General features: G+C 42.7%; 1 long non-coding RNA gene across 1 annotated transcript; it reads right to left on the bottom strand.

The window, feature by feature from the left end:
• Positions 1-19,345: 19,345 nt before the first annotated feature.
• LOC135288240 (uncharacterized) lies at positions 19,346-21,633 on the bottom strand. The gene is made up of 3 exons (XR_010351463.1): positions 21,369-21,633; positions 20,322-20,520; positions 19,346-19,677 (listed from the first exon to the last, which is right to left on the bottom strand). It is a non-coding gene; the product is annotated as an uncharacterized LOC135288240 (long non-coding RNA).
• Between the last annotated feature and the right edge of the window lie 2,512 nt (positions 21,634-24,145).

Genomic DNA, 24,145 nt, shown 5'->3' with positions numbered 1-24,145 from the left:
GTTTTGTTGGTTTCACAGGACTATTTTGTTGTTGACATGTTTTTGGGAGGCGTGGGGAAACCTGTGTTTTCAGTATCTGGGTAAGTAACAGTGCAGAACACTTGCTTTCTTCATACAGTTCCAATGTGCTGTTAAAATATTACCTGCTGGAAAATCACAGCTTTCCCTGGAGGAGTCAGGCTGTGGCTGGAGACCAGCATGCCTCAAGTCTTGTCCAAGAGTTGGGTCCTGGCCAGGTGCTGCCTCCACTGTTCACTCCAGACATCCACAGCAGAGAGGGTCTTGGCTGGGGATGTAGTCCTTAGGGAAATTTGAGGGATGTGAAAAGCTGTTGATGATGGATCCTAAAGGAGCATTTTTATTCCTTAGGTATCTTCTCTTTTTACTTTTCTTGGTGGCCATGTGTCTTGATGTGCTGGTGAAATTTTGCAGAAGGGCCTGAGACTTGAACTTTAGTAAAGTTTAATATACTCATGTTTCAGAGTTTGCATTACTTTGTTTCCCTACATGTAGTCTCTACTGATTTCACCACAAAATAAATAATTCTAGTCATAGTATTGTTGCTGGGATGGATGTTGGACCATAAATGAGCAAGGTTTCTATCAAGGGATTGCTGTGTTCTTGCAGTGATGGTTATGTCCCTGTGCAGATATCTAGGTGTGCCCTGGAGTCCATGGGCACTTCTCTGGGCATGGAAGAGACAGAGCAAACTTCTAGAAGGAAGGGGGCAAAGCACCCTGCGGCTTTAGCTACCACAACTCATAGAATCATAGAATCAGTTTGATCAGAAAAGACCTCAAAGATCATTGAGTCTGAATGTTAACCCAGCACTGTCTGCCACTAAACCATGTCCCTAACCACCACATCTCTTAAATACCTCCAGGGTTGGTCATTCTGGGCAACCTATTCCAGTGCTTGATAACCCTGTTGGTAAAGAAATCCCTAGTAGTCAGTATAAACTTCCCCTGGAGTTCCCCTTTTTCTGTTTGGACAGATGGTTAATTGTTTGTCAGACATGGTATTCTGCCATGTCTCCCTGCAATTCCCTTCCCATCCCCAAAGCCATATTTCATTCTGTTTTACTAGGTGATGACCCTGCTAGCAGACAAAGCACATTGTACCTGCCAGGTACTATGAGGCTGGGGATGAGTTTGTGGCACTTGAGAACATGGGGGTATCTGCTACTCCCAGACACATCTGGGGTCAGGTGGGGGGAATTGGGAGTGCTGCAGAAGGGTGTGTGTGCCTGGAACCCAGCAGTGCTTGCTGCCACAGGGACTCAGGCAGCAGCCCCTCCTCACCACGGGGTGTAAATCATTCCCTGTGCAGTCACAGGCTGAGTGCCCACCAGGGATGGGCTCCTCCCCAAAAGCTGCACCTGACCACAGCCTTCCCTAACCCCATGGCAAATAAATGATAGAAAGGGTAACAAAAGAAAAGTGTGGGTGTTTTAAAGCAGGCCTTCTGCCTGCCAGAAGGCAACAGACATCTACTGCTCATCCTGGGTGTCCTCCCACACCTGGGGGATGGCTGCTCCATACTGAACTCTCCTTGCCCCCCCTCATGCAAGGCCTTTTAGCTGATCCCCGGCATCACATGCTCTTCTCCCCCTTTCCAGGCCCCTCATGGAGGGTCAAATGAGCTCCTGGTGGCAGGGTTTGCTTGTTCTCCCAAGGAAAAGGCAACTTTCAGAGTGCCTGCAACCTCTCTGCTGGGGAGAAGGGCAAAGCCTGACAGCCCTGGTTCCCCTCCATGGCTGGTCTTCGACAGCCTGAAGTACTGCACATCATGTTTTCTTGTTGGAAACTTTGCCTCAATTAAGGCAGAGCCAAAATTGACAGAAGGACCTTGTAGTGTCATCCCCCATCCTTCTTATGGTGTTTTTTTTGTGACTGCTTTCTCCACCTCAGTGTATCAGGGCTCATGTCCTTGACTACATTTCTGCTTTCTGTTTCTTCAGGGGTTACTTGTCTTGGTGCTAGCTGGTCCCTGAGTTACAGATTTCAGCTACGTGGTCCTCCCCACATTTCATACTCCTGGTGCTCTGTGCCACCATCTCATGTAGGTGCAGATCCCAAAAGAACCTTGACACTCACTGGCTTGGTGGGGAGCAGATGTGCTGGCAGCACGGTGCACTTGGCTGCAGACAAGGGGCATGTTCTTGCTCTGCTTTCCTCGGGGTGCGTCTCTTCCAGCTAGTCTCTTACGTGATGTTAATGGCAGCCTAAATATATGGACACAGGTACAAGGATCAGGCACTGGACAATGGGTGTCAGTTCACAGGGAATAGATGTAAAGCAGAAGGACCGAGTGGAAAAATGGCAACCTGAAATGCACCAGATCTTGTGTGATTGAAAGGAATTACTTTTTAAAATCATCTTTGGTTTAGGGAGTTTCCATTCTTCTCTTGGCTACAGACTTGCAGTTGTGTAATGCCAGCTTTGTATGTAATCATAAGTACAAGCATAATTTTTATATCGTCTCCAGAGGTATTAGAAAAATTTTTGTTCAAAAATTGCCAAAGGGAATTACATAGATAAACCTCAAAAAGACATACAAATCACATGATGATTTAGAGCAAAATCCTTAAAACCTTATATGTTTCATTCAGCAAAGACTACTAAGAAATTTGATAGGAAAACCAAATTATCCAAAAGCAAGAAAAGGGAGATAGTGCAAGCTACATTAGCTCATTGCCTCATCACCACACTATGAGACTTTCTTGCTTCTCTGCCTCCTGCAAGGCTTCAAGACCCAGTGGCATCTACACATCTGGTGTTTGCTTCTTATCTAGGTATCTGCATTTTTCTTCTCTTAAATTTATGATAGATAGAGAATCATTGTTCTATCTACAGGCAGGACCATACAGCCAGGTGTTATCTGAACTTTGATTGCAGATACCTGCCAAGCACCTGAGTCCTGATTTGCAGCAACTTGCATTGCACCTCTACAGAGACTCTTCCCACTGTGCCAAACTGGAAAGGATGGATTTGGGGATGGAAATTCAGATGAACTGTTTCAAAGGGTGTGCCAGGCTCCTTTCACTCAGAGCTGTAAAAGAGAGAAATGTAACTCATAAGAGGTAAAGGCTAAAGCAGACCTCAGTTTAGCTTACCTTTACTCTCTCAGCATGTTAATAATTGGTGTGTCCTGGCAGAAAATATTTTCCTTGACTTGTGGATAGTATCCATAAAATACTCACAGATGTAGCAAGCAGCTGCATTGTGATGCTGCTTTTAGAAAATGATGTAATGCTGCAATAATCACTTCTGAATCATTACTGATTTATGAATTGAGAATGTTTGCAAATTATGGGTAAACTTAGCTAGCTCAAATTAAATTCACGTCAGCTTGGTCAGATGGTAATTCTGAGACTGTTGGCTGGTGCTCAAGCTAGGGCTTTTGCTCCATTGGCGTGGTGTTTTTCAGTGGCTTTTCAGAAACAGTTCTATTTTGGTGGGCTGTCATGAGGGAATAGGGAAGGAAAGGTAAAATGTTGACAGCTCTGGTATGTTGTGCTGGCAGTGTTTGGCTGTTGGGGGAAGAATTACTTGGTTCCAGAAATCCCTTGTTTCAGACACGTTTCAGCTGTTGGGGCTTTTAAAGAATGAGGGTGTAGATTAAGAGATTAAATATGTGGGATCCAGAAAACCAGGGAACTGCTTCTGGAAAGAGTCCTTTCTTCTCTGCAGCAATACTTGCTGTGTGGTCAGAGATTCCTTCCCTGTCCCCCATTTTCCCAGGCTTCAGTTAATTTCCTCATATGTCTGGAAGGCGATGGGCAGTTTGGAGCATGAAGTTGGTAGGATCCAGTTTTAAATTCATGCTTTCAGTGAGGCACTGTTAACAGATGGACATGTAATGAAAGCAATAATAACATATCTAACATTTACCTTACACCTTTTCTTAATCCTCAAAGACTTCAGCTGACTTTGAGATGGAGCACAACATGCTGATTGTGCATAATAATGTCACAGAATGTTTCAGCAGGAGGGGAGGAATAGCTGATCCATGGAAACTGCAGGAGAACATAGTAGAAGTACAGTTACTTCAATAAGACAAAGCTTCAGAAAGGTGAAACTGTCTACTGACAGGGTGTCTGAAGAGATGACAACTTCTATACTAGACCTGGTCTTTGTAATTGCAAGAAGTTTTTTACTGTATAGGCCCAAACTGAATCTCTCTAACCTCAATTTAGCAGATGTGTCTTCTGGGTGTGTTTATAACAACAACAACAACAAATTACTTTTTCATTCTATTTTTAACTAGTCTTGTTTGTTTTTTAATGAGATGGTTGGGTCCTGAATTATATTGAGGCTGGGTCACCCTAGTATATTTTGGGAAGAATGACCTTTTCACAAGGAGTCTGTGGAAAAAGTAGAAAACATCCAGACTCATGCCAGGTTAAGGCAGTCTTATATATTTTGCAGAAATAGTGGCTGTGATCAACAGGGGTACAGGGAAAGCCAACTGATTATGAAGACCAGCTGAAAAAAGAAACTGCAGATGGAAGATAACTGCTTTCCCAGAACATCCTTGGTAAAGGCTTTCTGGAAATTACCAGTGGGTGCACAGACATGTGCCTTCGTGTAGGATTAGACTAGTTTGCGTGACTGGGTACAGATCCAAGTTTTGAGAAGTGGGGTGTTGCACCCTGGGAGACCCTTTGCTGATTGGTTTATTACAGAATACTCTGTAGTCTGGGAGGATTAGCTAAAATCAAGAACAAACCATCCTGAAGGAGTTGGCTTTTCTGCATCTGGAATCACGCCATGATCATTTAATATGAGAGAATCAGCCCTATAGTCATGGAGGGAATTTCTTCAAGATCTCTTGTTCCCAGCATAGCTATTGTGCTCAGTCGATGGCCATTAAACCAGAGGCTTATTTCATTTTTATAAGAATTTCCTTGCTTGAAAAAAACAAAAGTTATGAGCCGAGTGCCCTATATTTGCTACTCCCTAAGTGGAATACAGAGATGAAGGAGGGAATTTTGATGATAGCCAACTGCTGATTGAGTGAATTGCTTTTAGCAGCATGAAAAAAAAAAGTGTGAGAACACCGTGAGCTATTATTTTACAATTATCCTATTTTTGCCACTCTGGGCCTCTTCAGGGATCAGACTCTGGGTAAAATACCATTTTTTTGTTCCTGTGGCTGCTGGATATAAATACACACCCTCCCTCATTCTTTTCCAAAATGTGGCTTTTCCATTACAGCCAGTCAAGAGGACTGTGGTAATCTCTGGTGTTGCTTGCACCTTTGTTATGTTTTGGGGAGAAATATCACACTGTTTTTACTTCCTCAGCAGGCAGCACTACGCTCTTTATTACTTTGTTTAAACTGGCTCAGAGATTTATGGATGACAGTCCCTTTTTGGCCTTTGAGAGTACGTGGTTTCCCACCAACCCTTGCTATAGGGTAAAAGGCAGAGGATGTCTTGTAAAAATGTAGCAGAGTCTTAACATTACCTCGCTCTGAGCAGTGGTCTGCCAGTGTTCTGGGCTAAATCTTTAAGAAGGGAAGAGGTGGTGTCTTTGTAATCTAATGCCTTTATTTCTAAAAAAAGCCAGCACTCAAATGCCTAGAAGTTAGGCTTTAAAGCCAATAGTAAAGCTGACCTATTACATAGGTCAAGATTGATGGGCCTCTGCTCAAAAGTATTAGAGAGTTTGTCTTTGGAAAAAAGTTAAATTACATATCTAAAAATTCAGATGATACATCAAAATAATTTTCTTGCTCTGCTTTTTTTGTCTGTGTTTGGAATCAGAAATACCAAAATACCACAGGGGAATCTGGTTTCATGTTAATTTCTTGCCAAGCCAGGCTTGGAAATACTCAAAATTTCATGAGAAAGGGCTTTCCCTAGGGGCTTCAGTCCATTTGTGCAGCTTTGGGTGGTGCTGAGATGTTTCAAATTGTCTAGATAAGGATCAAATCTCAGATGTTTGACTGTCTCCCAAATCTGAACATGTCTGAAGGGTGGATCCTCCATTTGTGGTCTTCCTAAAACTGCATACCAAGTGTTTCTCAACACTGCTATGTACCTAAACCCAAGTGCTTCTTGTAGGAGAGACGACCAGAAGTGATTTGAGCCTTTAAGAGAGTGGGAAAGGACCTCTTGGGACTCTGAGGGTACGTAACCATCATGGCTGTAGCCCCTACACTGATTCTTCAACTCGTGCTTGGCTAGTGGCGCGTTTGCTTTCAGCTAGGCTGACACGGATCTGGAAGCATATGCAATGACTGCTACTTCATGGAGAATTTGAGTCAGGCCAGCACCCATCTGTTGTGGGAACAAATGAAAAGCATGTACAAAATCTTTTCTCAGTTTGTGTCACGCTCTGTGGTATTTTCTGCCTCCAACTGATCCTGAGAATACGTGCTTTGCCTCTTTCCTCTAAACACTTCCTTTTCCCAGGTATTGAAATGCTCTTCTGTTCCTCCTCTTCCTTCACTGAAACAATTCCCAAAACCTACAATCAGGAAAGAAAAGAAAGAGTTGTAGTGGTTGGCAGGAAATGGAAGCAGCACCATAATGTTTCTAGATGTGTCAAGCATATGTTGTGTTGTGCTGGCACAGAAATGTGCAAATGCAATGCTCAGTTTCTGAGTCTTTCAGATTTTAGGAAATACTTGAAGTGAAAATGAATAGTTATGTGATTTGTGAACCTGAGTCCTCTGTTAGGACCTGATTCTTGTAGAAGATTTCCATGCATGCTCCACCAAAAAAAGTCTTCCGTGTCTGCTCCCTGGCATAAAGCTCAAAGCTGCTGTAATCATAGTCTCCACAATCTCCTGCCAGTCCACTTGCATTTTGAGAGTACATCATGGAGAGGAAACAGGTCAGTCTCCTTTAAATCAGGGCTTCAGTGCTGGTGGCACTAAGACATTCATAGTGCCACCAACAAATAAAATTAGGATCTTCGCGCAAGTTTGTCTGCTTTCAGATGTTGTATGGCTCTAATGACTGGTCACCTTTTGGCAAACAACTGGGTATTGATGCTCCTTCCAAGCTGGTGTGATACTTCCACTGTGTCTGTGCAGCATGAGGTTTCTCCAGCTGCAGGATCGTCCCTGTCTTTTACAGAAACTTGCTCACCACAGGCATGGTACCAAAGACATCAACATCAGCACAGATTTAGCCAATGAAGTAAGGCCAGTCATCTTTGCCATGCATAGTCAGACATCTGAATTCAAGGTGCCCATGAGAACAGCCAGGTAGCTCAGAACTTCTATCCCTTGTTTCCAAAATCTTGGTCATAAAGCCCATCAATTTCTTGAAGTGGAAGCTTGATAAAGTTGCATCAAGCAGAGGAACCAAATTTAAGCTTTCCAGCATACACTCTCTTGCACACCTTTATCTCGTTGATCTGACTTACTGAACAAGCCAGAGAGCAAATCCCCCAAGAGTGAACTCCTTCACTCTCAGGATCACACTTCTGTTGCAGTTTGCCTTCTTTGCACTTTTATTTTGCATTTGGTTATGCACTCTGATTTGAAGGTAACACTTCAACCAAAAGATAAAGCAGGTGCTTGCTTAGGTTTTAGTAATGCCAGTAGAACTTAAGTAGCTAGGGAATGAAATATGTTTGATAGAGACTTCTTAGTGATAACGGAAGGGGAGAAAAAAAGCTCAAAAAATTGTTTTTCTATGCTTCTGATTATCGTCAATATTCACACACGCATTAGAAATAAACAATTGAGCAGTTATGATTTTCTTTTGGTTGTTGTTTTAAAGATAGTGCTAGCACTTCTGCATATCCTTCTTGGTGGAAGATAAAATATTTAAATTTGAAGTAATTTTATAAAGCAGCATCATCAGAGCTTAATTGTTTATTACAGTGTTCATGATTGTTGTGTAAATAAGATGAGGAAGCTATTTTTGGCTTCTGCCTGCTTGTCCTCAGAAGAATTCATAAGATGTGTACACCAAGATGGTGACTGAGTGCAACTGGAGCACCTGATAAGTCTTATTTGATGTGAACTTTTTGAGGGGATAATTATCAGGAAGGGGGTCAAAGATGAGGCCTCTCACGGTGACTGGCGGAAGAGTGCTCTGCTGATTGCAGCAGCCAGCTCTGCCATGAGGTGATGAAAACTGCCTCGCCCTTTTCACTTGCATTGATCACTGAGGTGCTCTGCTGGCAGCCTTTCTGTGGCTTCTGCTTGTGCTTTTTTCCCTTCCTTTATTTTTTTATGGCCTAGAAAGGAGAGGGTGCTCTGAGGTAGGCTCGTTGCTCTTAATCAAGACACATAGGACATATATATATATATATATATATATGGTTTTTTTTCTTTTAAATCCCAAGGTAACTGGTGCATATGACCTATCCTGTGATACAGGGACAGCAACAAAGCTCTCTAGTTTTATCCTGAGGTCAGTGCTGCCTCTCTGCAGCTGACCTAAATGAACTGGTTGCACTGAAAACGAAGCAAAAAGGGTCCTGTGGTTCTGGGATAACAAATGCAGTCAGGTGGGAACCCTCTGCTAGGGCCAATGTGGATGTTGGTGAAGGCCTCACTTTGCCTTTCTGCTTTCCGTGTTCAGATCAGGTTAACTACCAGTGTATTACTTACCTTGAGACAACAAAAATGCATATGCCTGTTTTCTAGCAATGAAGGAAATGCCTAGCTGCTAGCAGGTGAGCTGCAGTGGAAAAGTTGCTAGAGAGAGGATGCAGGAGCAGGTAAGTTTGAGATGGGCTTGTTCTCTGTTTAGGTCATCAATTATTTAAATGCCTAATAAGAAGACAGAATGGAAGAAAAATTACTTTTCAGGGTTGTATTCCACTTGTATCTGTACTGGGTGAAACATCTCCATGACAATTTTGTTAGTTGTAGTCCTTAACCTTATGCTGCAAGCTGAATGTGATTACAGCCTTCTAGGTCCCTCACAGTGGCTGAGAAGTTGTGCTGTTTGCTGAAGGTGTGCTAACATTAGGGGAGGCTGGAAGGGAGGGATGGGCCAGCGTTCGTGCTTGTAGGCAAAGTCAGCTGTGGATACGGTACTGATTTTGTTGAACTGGAGCTGTCAATCCGGAGCAGAGGAGATGTGTGATGTCCTGTGGTTCTGGGGTAACAAATGTAGCCAGGTGGGAGCTGTCTGCTAGAGACACTGCTGTGTGCATGTTGCCAAAGGCTTTGACTTTCATCTTTCATTTTGTGCAGTTGATGCTGGGTGCCTGTTCCAGCTGAAGCTTGAAATCAATGCTCCAGGTTTATTTTCCTGCCTCCAAGGATGTGGGCAAACTCTTTTATTAATGATATGAATGTTGCATGCTGCATGTAGGCTGACTGATGTAGGCCATAGAAATCCAAAAGAAAGGGAGACTGAAAATGCATTGCTTCCTCTTACTGTCCAAATGCTTTCTTTTTGATGCTTGAAACACTCCAGAATAGTTAAGGGAGCACAGCCCTTCTGTGTAAGAGAAGGTTTACATCAGCACAGGGCTGTGGGTAAGACAGGCCTTTCCTGTGAAGGCAGGTCTGCTGCTGGGAGAAATAAGTCAGCAGTAAGGAAAGATTTTTGTGTTGGTTTGTGAAGATATTAAGCTTGCAATAGTAGTGGCATATCTAATTCTCCGTCTGTCTGTTTTTTTAAATTTACCCTTTTCAGTGATAGTAGAAATACTTAGAAGGAAGGGAAAGCATCAATTATTTTCACTTTATTGTCTTCAATATTATTTTATCCATATCTTTTCTGTCTCCACTTGAAGCAGTTAGCTGTCCAATAATAAGTACTTTTTTTTAGATCACATAGGGGCCACAGTATGTATTTTTGCTTCATTTTCCCTGCACTCTTTCCCTCCACACATAGGAGCAAATAGTTGCAGATATCCACAAACATTCATGTTTAAGTTTTATTTTGAAGATGAAGCACTGTTGCTGAAGTTGATTAAATATTTTTTTTTCAGTATTTAAAAATATTTTACAGAAAATTCAAGGCCAGCATACCTGAAGTGCTCTTCTGAGTGCTGTGTTTTCAGTATTAGCTTCATGGTATTTGTCCTAAGATGAGGCAGGATTTCTCTGGGCTCTACCAAGAGAAGGGACCAGACACTGAAATCTCTGTTTTCTGAGGCACAAAGAGTCAGTCAACGAGGTAGGCCAGTCAAATACATAAATAAGTGTTGGGGTGGAGAAAGGAAGAAAAACAGGCTTCTGTTTTGACTCCAGTGGTAGTGATGGATGTATCATTGTAAGCCTCTTGGTAACTTGGCTGAAGATTTGGCAGAGTTTCCCAGCTTACATGTTGAAAGGTGATTATAACAATGGGAAAGGCAGATTATGGAAAATATTGTAATATGTGTATTCATCCAATCTTTAAGTCTTTATTTCCTATCTTAAGTATCTGAATGGAAGGATAAGAGAAATTAAAAGTCTTAAATGATCTATGAACAAAGTATGGTTGGTGTGGGTCAAAGGGGAAATGTAATTGTGGCAAAACTATAGATACAAAAACTTTCAAGTGAAATGCTGAATACAGCTGTGTTCTTGTGATCCCTTGTTCATGACAGTATGGCAATGTCAAATTTCTTCCTGAGGAAAAAAAAATCTTGCATAAAGAATTCATTGGTTGGGTGGCTGAAGAGAAAGAAAAACAAGCATTTGGTGTGGGAGTGTGTTCAGTGGGAGTGTGTTCAGTGCCTGTCTTATCAGTCTTCCCCTGTAATAGTGGAAATAAATCAGCTCAGAGCCTTGACTTGTGATGGGGTGTAAGAGCAAATTCATTACTGAGGGATGCTATTTCATCCTGGACTTCTCTTCCTGAGAGTCAGCTATGCTCATGAGAGTAGTCACTATATTTTGACTATGCCAGATAATCTACCATATCTCTTTGCCCTCTGCATGTAGATATCACCTCCTCCTTTACAAAACTTTTGGAGACATGAAGGAAGGAGCTGTTTTCTATATCAGTTCACACCAACTTATTTAAAAGTTAGCTTGATGGAGTTCCTAGGAATTTTGCTCCCATCTTTTAAGTTCAAGGAATGTTTCAGAAAAGCTTCTGTGGCTCTGATACCTGAAAGGTGCTTTGTTTTTCAAGTGCTCCCTTTATTGAATTCTGAATGGGATGCCCTTCTGTGACACACAACTGGACTGCTGTTCTTCTGATCCATATTCAAACCCAGATTTTTTCTTTTCCCTGAGTTTTTTCCCCATGGTGACCTAGGCTTGGGAAGTTGGTTACATCTGAGGATGCTTATGCAATTGAAGTCAGCTGGTTAGAGCTCTGTGTTAGGAAGTGCTTGGTATGGACTCAAATTTGTTTCCTTTTTAATAAGAGAATTATGTCAGCTGAAGAGCCCTCATTCTCTCCTTGCTTACTCTGCTGTAAACCCCATGCCATGAAGAGCTCCCTCCAAGGAGGAATTAAATCCTCCACTCTGCCCTATTCAAACCTAAGGGCTGCCTTTGTGCCACAGCTTTCAGATTCCAAAGGCATTTTTGGTTAGTAGCTCTGCTGGATGCACAAAGGGTCAGTGCACTAATAGGATACTGCACTGGGAAAGGACTGGGCTTTAAGGGATTCTTTGGAGATTTGATGCCCTGTGTGAAAGAGGTCAGCAATACTGCAGCAACATTTTTAATTTACTTGTGGAAAAAAAGAAAAGGGCACCATAAAAAAGAGGAAGGACACTGGAAATAAGGGACTCTCTAAATCCTCCTATCCTGATGATCCTTACCCCAAATCCATCCATTGCTGATAAACCTAACCAATGCCTTTATAGGACTTAACAACATCGAATAAATGTCCTCCTGCCTTTCCCCACCCCCTACCAATGCACAGCAGCTCCTTATTGTGTGCAAACTTTAGAGATGCTGGGGGATGGTGGTGTCTTCTTTACAAGGAACATTGGTCTGCACCTGCTCACGGGCTTGCTCTCTCTGATGCTCTGCACAGCAGAAAAAAAGACAGCCCTTTGCAGAGAATGATAGCAGCAACTTTTTGGTGATTGTTTATTCTGTTCTAAAGATAAAGAAATTGATGGCAGGTACACATGGGGACTGTGCAGCCCCCAAACGTCATACAGGATTTTGGAAAAACCTCTCTTCCCAAGCTGTGTTGTCACGCAAAGTGCTCAGCTCTGTGTGAGTGTTGCTGCTGCCTGGGAATCGGAGAAATGCTGATCATCTGTGTGAGGGTGAATGACATTGGAGCTGTGGGAAACTAAACTGAGCTATTTTGACTCTGGCTTTGTCAATGCCTGTATGACTGAAAGCTGTGAGGCACTGGAATCTGTATCCAAACATAACTTGCACATCTGCAAGAGATATCAACAGTGCTTGCATGGCTTTGTACAGGAAACATATTTGAAAAGTTCTTCTCCATTTTCTTTCTTCCCAGCATATGAAAATCAAGGGGGGATATGGAACATCATGCTTCAGTGATGGGGAAAGGCTTTGAGGGAATATATTTGAGTGGATGCTTTGATTTATTTATTAATTTATTACATTAGGGTTATTTTTCATTAGGAAGTATCTTTTTGGAGTTATCCACAGTGTTGACTCCACTCCAGAGCCACCTCCTTCTGGAACCACATCTGAAGTATTGACTGGCTGCCTTCCAGCTTAGCATCCATACTCTTGCTCCTGTAGTTGCAGAGTGGGCTGCTCCAGGGAGCAGCGTTTGCTGTTGTGGGTGGCAGGCCAGGTTGGCACTGAAGTGGATAACCCCCAGCACTGGTGAAGGAGAAAGGGGGAATGCATGAGTGGGAGGAGCACCAGCATGCCATAAACTTGTCTTGGACTGATTCATGTCTCCACAGACCTGCAGACTCAGTCCCATCATTGTGTTGCATTTCAGGAACGCTGCACACCATTGCAGGGCAGGTGGAATGAACTAGATCTTCTAGCTGTGAAGCTGGAGTTGGAATAGAAGGCAATGAAAGCAAATTATAATGAAGCATTGGGAAGGACATGAGACTGATTTGCCTCTGGACTTGTGAAAATACAGTCTATAAATACAATGCCTTCATCAGCACTTCCAACAACAATGCTGTGACATTTTCTGAACAAAGAGATAGTAAGGATGTTGAAAAGCTGGTTGTTTTCCCTTTGGAAGCCTTGATAACTTAGAGGCAAAATCAGAGGTGAATGCATTCATTTGTCTCCTGCCCCATTTTCTTCCCTCCTTGACATGCCTAGTGATAACATCCCAAATTATTTATTGACAGTCTCCTATGGTCATGGTAAGACTCCTCCAAAATGTGAGAATGACTATGCTGCTTCTAAGATTTCCAAGTTCTCAACCCCTCTGGTAATATAGCTGTGGCGTTAAGCAAAATTGTATTGTTGTTGCAGCAGTCCTAGAATTGAAAAAGGAGGACTTTTTCTGTCCACGTGCTCCCAAGACATGCCTTGCAGTTAACATAAATTATTTTCTTTTGTTCATATTCTCCAAACCATGCACTTTGCTCTGCTCTGCATCCATTGCCTGGTATGAATTTTTGCTCTCTGGCCTGCAGCAATAACCTCCTTGTTCAGTGCCACAAAATCTCAGTTTCTATTGTACTTGATAGAGATTCCACCCTGCATTTTCACCCACACTCAACAAAAAGTAACAGGCATTGTGTTGCCTGCTCCCCAGAAAAACCATGCATGCTTGGCACACTGTCAGCTTAGCCAACTCAGCTTCCATCCAGTATTGAGGGTGTTGAGCTTGTACCTTCTTTTTTTCATGTAAGATGCAAATTTGGTTCAAGGAAGACTGGAGCTGGGCATACACGGCAAGTAGAAATCAGCTCAGCAAAAAACAGGACTGCAAAAAATATCTGACTTGCAGGGGAGCAGAAATGAAGCCCTTTGTGAACAAGGGCTCCTTAACCCTCCATGAAGATGGCTACAGCTGGAAAATCATATGTTTCTCTTACGATAAACTGTCTTGTGCAAATGTTTTCAGGCACTTTGAGCTCTCCTTCTGTGGGCTTGGAATACACCCATGAGCTCTGCTTGGCTCCTTTGGTTTGGCTTTGCTTTGAAGCCCAGGCCCTCTGTGGGTAAGTTCAGACTGTCTGCCTTGAGGTTCAGATTCTTGAAGGCAATGAAGTGCTGGGTGCATGGCCTATTTGCTGGTGGTGCTAAAATGAGCTGTGACTCATGCTAATCATGCAGACTTTCTTAATCCATCTCTCCCCAGTCTTTCTTGCATGTTCTGCTGAGCTGTGAGTTAACAATTGTGACATTTAAAGTTCTAGCATCTGAGTGAATCATCTTGAGATGAGGACAGCAGTTCACAGCTCACGGAAGTTTGGTTTCTGAATGCGTCCCAGACGCAGCTGGATGTGCTGACACATGCCATACCACCACTGGGCACCATCACTAGCACCAGAACTACAAATTTGTGGGATTTATGCCCCCACAGGGCTCAGCACTGTCATGGTTTCACCTCCTTAAATCACATTCCTCCTTCCTTTCTCCTGTGTGCCAGGGAGGTGTTGTCCTTGTTCTGGTGGTGAAGAACTGGGAGGGCTAATGGCTGGCTGATCTCCCTGCTGGGGAGAGGGGTTCCTCTCAAAACTGGGCCATCAGGGAGGCTGCTGATCCTGCAAGAGTGAGTGAGTTGGCTGCTAGGGTGCTGTACCCTTGGGGGATGGCAGTCCCAGTGATACCTCGTGCTGCTGCTCTACAGTGAGAAGTCCTGTGGAAACAGGTTATGCCAGGTCAGGTGCCAGGGGGGTCTTTCAGAGGAAGAGTTTCTCCATGCAGCAGACATCTTTATTCGCTGTGTAATATCTTTGCCTTTTTCTGACAATGGCAAGCATCAGCCCCTCTTCTGGGGAGCCATAGTGGCAAGAGATTGCTGGATTTTTTATTCTTTTTCAATATTGAGGAAGGCAGTGGAAGATGTTCTGGAGAAAACTTGCACTAGATTTAAGGTTTTCCTTGTGTTTTATGGTTGGTTGGGGTTTTTTTTGTTCTTTTTTTTTTGTTTCTTTGGGGTTTTTTTTGTTGTTGTTGTTTTTTTTTTTTTGTGGTTTTTTTTTTTTTTACTTGTTAAGGATCCAATAGTTGAGACAGATGGCCAATCCATACAATATTTTTCCATTAAAACACTGTCACAATTAAGACTGAGAGCCAATTCTATAAAACTACCTCTACAGGGAGAAGTGGACAGAAGATATCTCTCATGTAGTGGTAGATACATATCCTTGAGACCTTTGGACAATTTTGGTCACTCTTAGTGCATCCCGTGGTCGAAATAGAGGTGTAGGGTCTGCACTGTGTGTCTCAGGGCATGTGTGCTGCCTGGGGCCATGCCAGATGTACAGCCTCTCCTCTTCTCTCAAATTCTATTTCTTGGGAAGCAGCAAGACTGAAATTTGTGGAGAAGCTCTACATGTTTAGAGGGGGAAAGGAAATAAAACATCCCACCCAAATGCACTGACAGTTAGGGTTTGTTCTTTAAATATCTTGTGTTTGTGCTAGGACTGTTACCACAAAGCAAGAAACATGTTTTGTCTACAGACTGACCCATGCACCAAGTTTAGTATTAGCTGCCTTTCATTCCTTCTAGATAATCTGTTACTGCTATTTATAGAAACTTATGCAGGCTTTCTGGTGTCCAAAATTGCCTGGACATAACAAAAGGTTTTGCCTTTGTGTGTGAAGCTTTTTGGCTGTGTGATTTTGGCCACTGTATTAGAAACAGCAGAGCAGGGTCCCTTGCAGAGGTTGAAGACTTGCTGTGTTGGATGGAGCTGCTGGAAAACTCCAAGGGGAGAAGCCCTCTCCTTTCAGGTTTTCCTGAAACACGACACTGATGAGCTCCTTGCTGTCCCGAAACTGTGCCTGATCCCCCAACTTGCTCCAGATTGCAGCCTCATCAGCCTGCCAGCTTTGTAGATGGTCTTGCCCCAGTTCTGGCCATATGACCTTGGCTAGATGAAGCATTTCTAACCATGGTATTTCTCAACCTGGCCTGTATGAACACAGCTGGCTGAGAGGCTGATTGCCTGTGGAGCTGTTCTGTCAGATATGAGGCAGGGTTAATTTTGATAGGAAGGTAGTTACAAGCTTGGGGAGAGCTTGGGGGAAGCAGGGTAATCAGGACTCACTTTTTAGCCTGCATCAGCTGCAGCCAGCACAGCACATCAAACTGCAGCCAGAGCAGTTTGGCAATGCTTACAAACTCTGCTGGTGAGGCTGACCACTAATAGAGCTTATAAAGTCAGTCAGATTTTTGGCAAGCTTTTAGACCACTGTGTTCCTGATGGAGCTTTTTAATGTCTCCTAAAAAAGTATCCAGCGTTATCAGAAAGAGCCCTGTTCTCTAGAGCTGGGCCAGGACCCATGAATGAAACAAAGCTGAACTGCAACAACTTAGTTGGGAGGAGGGAGGAAACACACACACACAGAGCAGAACTTCAAATACAGAACATATTTCTCTGTTTTGAAGTCTCACATCACAGAAGTGATGTTTCCTGCCTACCTCAATGTACTTCTGCTAACATGTTCTGTGCAGAAACCTTCAAAAGAAAGGTGTTTTTTTCTGATGAAGTTGAACACCAGAGTTGTCTTTTTATTTCTGAAACATTTATGAACTTTAAATGGATTAATCCCTTAGTATTTTTCAATTCTGGGGATTTACATTTGTTTAGTTATGAAAAGAATAACCACAAGAAGATCCAAGTGGTAAAATACAGAGGAGAACCTGTGTGCCATGGTCCCAAGCCTCTAGGCTACTCACAGCAATAGTTTTATATGAGAGGGCTGTATTATAAAGGGAAAGCTGATCTTTTCTGCATTTTCCTTTATTTGACAGGTCCAGTCCATTGCATATGATACATGTGTGGTGCCCACTGACAAACTGAGAAGCTGTTTTGATGACCTGTTGTGCAAGGGAAAATGGGAATTCTCAGCACTGCTGTGTGCAGCCTGTCTGCAGGGAAATGGCATAAAAGGGGATGGAATAAAGCAGTTCCAGCACATGCTTACTTGGGATAAGTAACAGGGAAGCAGTTGAAGGCCAGTTCATGTTTTCATGGGTGCAGAAATCTGTAAGTGTTGAGCACAGTTAGCATGTGAAGGGGCAATATAACCTCTCTTGGTGCATAGGAAACTGTGGGAAATAAGGAGATAAGAGAAAACACTAACCAGTGGAGTAAAACCACTGATTAGTGGGGTAAAAAAAAGATCTATGTGTGTCTTCTATCTTTTGGTGTTAGCACAGAGCATTCACTGGCAGTCCGTCACTGGAGTTTAAATAGGATTTAAGTGCTGCTTGATTGCTTGAGTGAAAACATTTTGCCTTTTTTTTTTTTTGGCAGCCACAAAAAAACTTGAAGCCAAAAACCTTAAAGGATTGCTGAGTATTCAAGCACTTTATTTGTGCATGTGTGTGTTTCCCCCCTCGTCCCCCCTCCTGTGGTCTGTTGATGTGAAATACTGGCAGAAAAGTGTAAATAGAGAGAAATATATGTATTCTTTTATTATTTCTTGGCAGGCTGCTCACAGTATAGAGCTCTTTTGAGGTGAATTTAGATGAGCATGTAAATATAAACAGTATCTCAGAAATTCTGGAAGTTTGGTTTGGGTTTTTTAAGAACACTTTTTCTGTGTCTTTGTTTCTCTCATTGCTTACATTCATTGCAAAGCCTATTTTCCTTTCTTTATGGAAGTCTAGGAAATTTGTGCCTTCATTTTGAAGCCATTACCTGCCACTTTTTCTGTTTTAGCAATTTTTATAATCACCTTACCTTTCTCAATATATTATCCAGGCCAAGATATGACTTTCTTCTGGACTCAGGGAGTAAAACTGCCAAAGTGCAAAAATTGCCAATTGTAAAAAGTGCTCAAACAGCAGTGATTACGTGCTGTGCTCAAGGTGGAAAGTTTGTTTTTTGTTTAAGGCCCTGTGTGCAGAGTTTTATTACAGACATGAGAGTAATGGCCATGTGTCCCTGCAAAGAATGAGAGAAGGTCAGTGACCTACAAGCCAGGAAAAAGCTCTATCAAAGAGAAGAGCAGCAAAGAACATCTAACTGCAATTACATCCTAAATACCCCTCCATTTTGCTGCTGTGATAAACCCCTCTGATTTCAGCAGGCTTTTTGATCATCTTTGACTCTCAGGCATTATTCTTGTAAAATAATTAATGACTTGTCCCAGATTCAGAAAGTGGGCTTAGTAGGACTTCCAAAGTGTTCTTTTTCTCCCTCCCAGCATGAAGGACAGTCCCCGTAGGCTGGGAGACAGCTTGCCCAAAGCAATGGTGCTACCAGTGAGAAATAGCATTTCCCAGTACAGGGAAGATGGGGTCTGGTGTGGATAGGTACCTCTGGGCAGGGCAGATACCCCAGGCCCTGCTAGCTCTGCGTGGGGCAGAGTGGTGGGCCAAGGGTAGCACCACACTCATGTTGGTGGAGCAAGATGCAGCATTGCCCTGCAGGCACTGTGGCAGGGAGGAACTTAAATTTGGTCCCTTTCCATCATGCAAAGAGTTGTATGTATGTTACAGGGGGGCTAATTTTCAGTATGTGGTATTTAGGGAGTTTAGTCCAGGCCCAACAATGGTGAGTGCTTGTGACAAACCTCATGAAGTTCTCTTGGAGTTTCAGTATTTCTGCTGTCTTCTGTGTGTAAAAGATCATTGAAAAATAGAGGTGGCTAAAAAAATATAATAATCAAACATTCCCTTTTTGAGCCCCAGTAAAATCATAAAACTGGAGGTTTGACTTAAAATTCCCTGCTCTGATCTTTGCTGTTTTTCTGATGCGCAGACATCTTCTGTCTAAAAATAGTAAATCTCATTGTGTGGGAGGTGTATTTAAACAGTGTTCTTTAGAATATAAATATTATTATTACTTAAACTAACCCTGCTGCAGAGAAGTTCACAAACTTGTGCTAGATGGCTGCCTGCTGTCTATAGGAAGTGTCAAACGCTTTCAAATAGGGACTTTCTGTGAATGTTTCTGCAATGGGACGTGGTTGTGAGTTTTTGTAGGAGGCTGCGTGTGTGACACCTTGATGCCTGTGAATTACAGGGGCCTTCAAGAACTCTGTGCCTCACAGGCTCACGCCATTACAATATCGAGTTAATAATTAGGTTTTAAATACCACCGTAACTTTCATTTGTGATAGAGATAATTTGCAGTCATATGCTGCTTTGGATAGGATGGAGCTTAAATTGAATCTAAAATGAGGAACATCACTCAAAACAGACTGAAGGAGCTAATTATTTTAATAAAAATACAGCTGTGCTTGCCGTTTTAATAACCTTAACAGATCAAGGCATATATGCATGGGGAGGCCTTTAACTAGAACTTGTATTACCATGAGACTGTAGCCTTTGATGTGTTATTTCTAGTTTATCAAATGCCTTGGTACTGCTGCTCAGTTTATTTAATGCCTTGTTTGCTGGTGCTTGATTAGGAAGTCTGTAATTAATAAACGGGTGGTAAAATTAAGTTCAGAGTTAGGAGAATGTGTTTGACGAGGTGACGTACAAGTGCCAGGGCTCTGCAGAACCTTCTGTGATTGTTCCCTGTTCAGCTGCCCTGCTAAAGCCTGGGGACTAGTTTGAGTGGTTCACACCAAATCTGCATTCTCAAGTACCCACTGCCTTCCTGGGTACTCTGGGACGGGATCATCTGAGGTGGTCCAAGCTCTGAGGCAGAGGAGGGAACTGGAGGTGGGTTTCCTGCCTCCTGGGAGATTGCTTGAGTCACTGGACTGTGGGATGAGACGCACGATATCATTACAGTGTCTCTGATGTGTTTTATACCCCTCCTGATCCTCAAAAAGAAGGTTGGGGGTGTGTGGGGTGGGCAACCTAGCAGGAGCTGTTCCTCAAGCAGAGGAGCTCACAAGTGAGCTGAAATTCCATCTTTCAGATCATTTTAGTAACATCAAAAATCGAAAGGAGTGCGCCTGGTACCAGCAAAGCACGCAAGGGCCAGGGTGCGGTGTAGCGCTGTGACTAATGTGCATGCCTCACATACACACGGTGCTGTGTTAGCAACAGAGCTGCTTTGCTGCTGGGAGTGTTTTTGTTAACTGTGCCAACACTCTTGGGACTGAAATGATACAGACTGAAATCAGCTCAGGAATCACAGCTTGTCCTTTGAAATAGGAATAAGCTCTCCAGAGAGTGGTCCTCCTATGAGGACATAGGATGGAAAAGATTGAGAAGTTCAGCTTGCCTTCTGTACTTTTGCAGTATTTCTGTAATATGACCTCCCTTATTTACTGAACTGTTCTAAATACAGCAAAACACTGGCCCGAGCTGCAAACTCAGAATGAGCAAAGTATTTCCGTACTCTGAAAAATTTTGGCTGCTTCTCAAATTCTACGTCTCGTATTTGCCTTTGTGGTACCTTTTTCTAGACAAGGTCAGGGTCTGAAAGCTAAGCTGTGCTTGAAGATGTTGAACAAGTTATGCAGAGCTCCCAGGTTTGAAGAAATGTCATGAGATGGAAGTTTCTGACCAGATTTCAAGTGTTTCTGACGTCTGCCAATCCTGGAAAAGCAGTGTTAGCCTTGCTTGCAGCATTCAGTCATCTGTGCCTCCAGAGGCTAAAAAAGAATGTTTATTTAATGGGTCTGGGATACTGTATAAGAGGCAGTAAGGCAGTACAGGTTTGGTCAAAGTCCTTGGCCCCTGGGGGTATTTCAGTACAGCTCCCAAACCATAAAATGGGGCAAACAGGATTAGAAACACCTAACACAGCTCCAGTGCCCCGCCAAACCCTTTTACTGTTCTATGTATCCACCTCTTGCTTGGGCTAGTAGTTCCATGGCTGAACTGAGAAACTACCTGACCTGAACACAGATCAGCTTTTGCAATGACTGCAGACCTGTGGGAACAGCAGAGACTTTGAGGGTGCTGCTCTGAAAATATCTGTTCATCGTGGGTGGTGGAAAGACTTCACACCTGTAGTGTTGGGCACCAAGGATTGCAGCTCCCTTAAGGACATACTTGGCACTACTGAGGGATTTTACACACATAAAGTTGTGAAAGTTGGCTGTGATTTCTAATTTGTGCGGCATAGGAGATTTTAAATAATGAGAAAAGGATGCTCTTCCTTCCCTTGCAGTTAAGGGAAGCACAACTCTAATGCTTGGAAAAATCTATGAGAGCAATTGAGTTTCCCTGATGCATCTATCCCAGTAATTGATGTGACACCCTGCACTAATGGATAAACGGATTGTCTTTGTATTTCTGCAAAGAGAATGTGTCGCATATTGAATAGTGACATTGATATTCTTATCAGATGTAAGATTTATGCTTCTTTTGGGTAAACAGAGTAGTTTGACCTCTGAGAGCTATTATCTTCCAGGTTTGCAGGTAACTTGTCACAACATCTTCCTGTGCTGTATTTGTTTTGAAAGTTTCACTATAAACAGATAAGCTGGAGAGTTACCTTTCTCACATGAAATCCAAGATAAATAGGAGGAAGTATGCATCCTTTAAAAGTGGACTATCAGTGTGGCTGGAAATTTGTCACCAATCTTGCTGCATAACTGTACCAGGCTAAAGGCTTCTGATGTTCTGTAGAGGGGCCTCCACATGCTCCATCCTCTATGTCTCCATGGACACAGAGGACAACGGTTCTGCTGAGGTCAGCATTTAAATGGATGAGCTAAACAAATTGCAAGAGGAAGAGGGGCAGACACAGGAGCAGGTCCCTCAAACTCCCTCTTGCTGGGCCATGTTGCCTTTCTTGTGTCTATTGTTTCTAAATTAAAGGATATCTAACGTTAGCAGTTGTGGTCCCCTCCCAGCAATCACTGTTACAAACATTGCCGGGGTCTTGCAAGGTATTTATGACTCTCCTGGGAAACACCAAGGAGAATTACAAAGCCACTGTGGAACTGTGTGATAAGAAAAATTCTAAATACAGCCTACATTTGGGAAAAAAAAAATTCAAAAGTAGCATGCTGTTAGTACTGATTTCTTCTTTCATTTAAGCAAGGAAAAACATATTGAAGAACTTCAGGGAAAAAAAAAAAAAGGTTCTGGGCCCCACTATGAGCCAGTGCTGAAAGTTGTGTTTTCCATTTTAATTTGGTTTTTGTAAGTTAACTTTCAACCAAAACAAATATTTCAGCTGGTTGCGTCCTGCATAGATTTAGCAGGACAGTGGCCAGGAAGGTGTAGTTGCTGGTGATTCATCTAATTTTTCAGACAGTGAAGATGTGTGAGGCTGCGACCAATGTCAGGAGAAGAATTTGTGCCCATCCTCAAAGACAGTGTGTCAGGTACTTTGCAAAGGAAAGGAAAAAGGGAGGGATTTACCACTAAGCCACTGTGCTAAGGGATCTGGATGGTGGTGTGCTTTGCTCCTACACTGAGCATAGATAAGGGCGGATGAGTCCAGTGTCACAAGCTTATAGTGTGTGCCACACAATGTGCCATTACCTGTGGGTGCAATTGTGCTTTCATGCATAAAAGAATGATAGGTAAATATTCATCAAGGTGGCTAATAGGGTGAGACAATTCATAGACTGTGTAGGGAATTGCTGTTGCCTCTGGGACTTGCCATTCAGGGGCAGTGCCATCTTCCTCTTCCGCTTGAATCATTCTACTTTTTGTCTTTGTGTCTTTTTGAAGAAAATTCTCAAGCAGATCCAGGATGATGAAACTCATGTTGTCTGACATAGTAGCTAATAATGAAAATATTCCTGTCATCCTAATAGGGGCTAGGAGGCAGTTCTTGGGATATAGAGTCCTTGTAACCCACTTTAAGCCAGCTATCCCTGAGTAAAAACACCTTTTCTTTTTTCCTTTGGAAAACCCCCTCAACATATATATAAAAAGCCAATTTTTATACTGCCTTGCAAGAGGCTAGCTCAAGATCCATGACACTTCTCATAATAAAAAGGCAGAGAATAACCTGTCTGCCCTGCCCATCAGCTTTTCAATGAAATTGATTCTAGATGTGCAAGGTTGTCTGTGCACTACTGCTAAGTGCATAATAGCTGTAGTATGCCAACTCATTATTCTGTGAAGTGCTGTGAAATACCACGATTATGAAAGAGGCTACATAAGAACAGCTCCCAGTCTAGCTGGGTGATGGTCAGGTGGCCAGACAGGCTGCTGTGGTACAGCTGCATGATCTGCAACCCAGGTTTTATGGCTACAAACATCCCTTAGACTTGTTTGCATGTGCCAGAAATTACAAATGCCCCTTCAGGGTTTTTTTGTGCTATCTCCTTTTGATTCCTCTCTTTGTCCTTGTGTTTTGGGGCATGGAAATTTCAGATGTCTCCTGCTCTAGATGCTCAACTTTATCCATGTATGTGCCTATCACTTTTTGGTGAAAGTCAGTTATAAAAGTAATTTATATGGTAAAGTATTCTGCCTATTGGCCAATGGGAAACTAAACGTGGAAGGAAGCAAATGAAAGGCAGATTAGAAAACATGTTGTGGACTGGGAGAAGAGAGGCTCTAGTGTGAAGGAAAGTGAATAGGGACAGTTCAGAGAAACAAAAACTGAAGAAATAAGGCATGCACATGTAGCTCAAAGGACTTAATTACAGCTAATTTAGGATGATAACAAAGGGGTGATGTTAACAAGATCTAAATGGGGAGAAGTACAATAGAAAGAACAGAGAGAGGAAGAACAAATAAGAGTCATAAAATGGACAAATGTCTTCAAGTCTTTAGAAAGTATGTTTTAGTGCCTCTTCCCCTCCTCCTTTCCTGTTCTTCAGGAAATGTCTTACCAATAAGAGGAGCAAAAGGGTTGGCAAGTTTAATAATGCCCTCAAGGTGATGAAACATTGGTGCTTGACAGAACAAAAACTTGGCCATCCAGTTTTCCAGCTTTACTGAACTGTGAGCCACTCTTTCTTTTTAGTGTCATATCAAATCTGGTGACTCACATAGAGTATTCATTGTGCACAAGATAAGAGATCACAAATTCACCATTAGGAATGTAATTAAACTGAGTGCTCAGAAGAAAGAAAGTCCCCATCCCCACCTCTTTTTCTCCTAGGGGACTTTCATTGTAGAAAAGTAAATATTGCAGCTGTGCTTCTGTAGTTTACTCTGGAGAGTCCATTTAAGATGGTGATGATTAAGACATGCACGTTTGTTGTGCTAGTCAAGAGACTGGACAGCTTTCAGCAAGAGGAAGCTGTGGAGTGATGGCAGCAGGACAGGGGACTGACAATTAACTCGCACACAAAGATGAAA

The sequence above is a fragment of the Passer domesticus genome, chromosome 1, assembly GCF_036417665.1.
Source record: "Passer domesticus isolate bPasDom1 chromosome 1, bPasDom1.hap1, whole genome shotgun sequence".
Classification (NCBI taxonomy): Eukaryota; Metazoa; Chordata; class Aves; order Passeriformes; family Passeridae; genus Passer; species Passer domesticus.
This window is presented reverse-complemented; position numbering and strand designations above follow the sequence as displayed.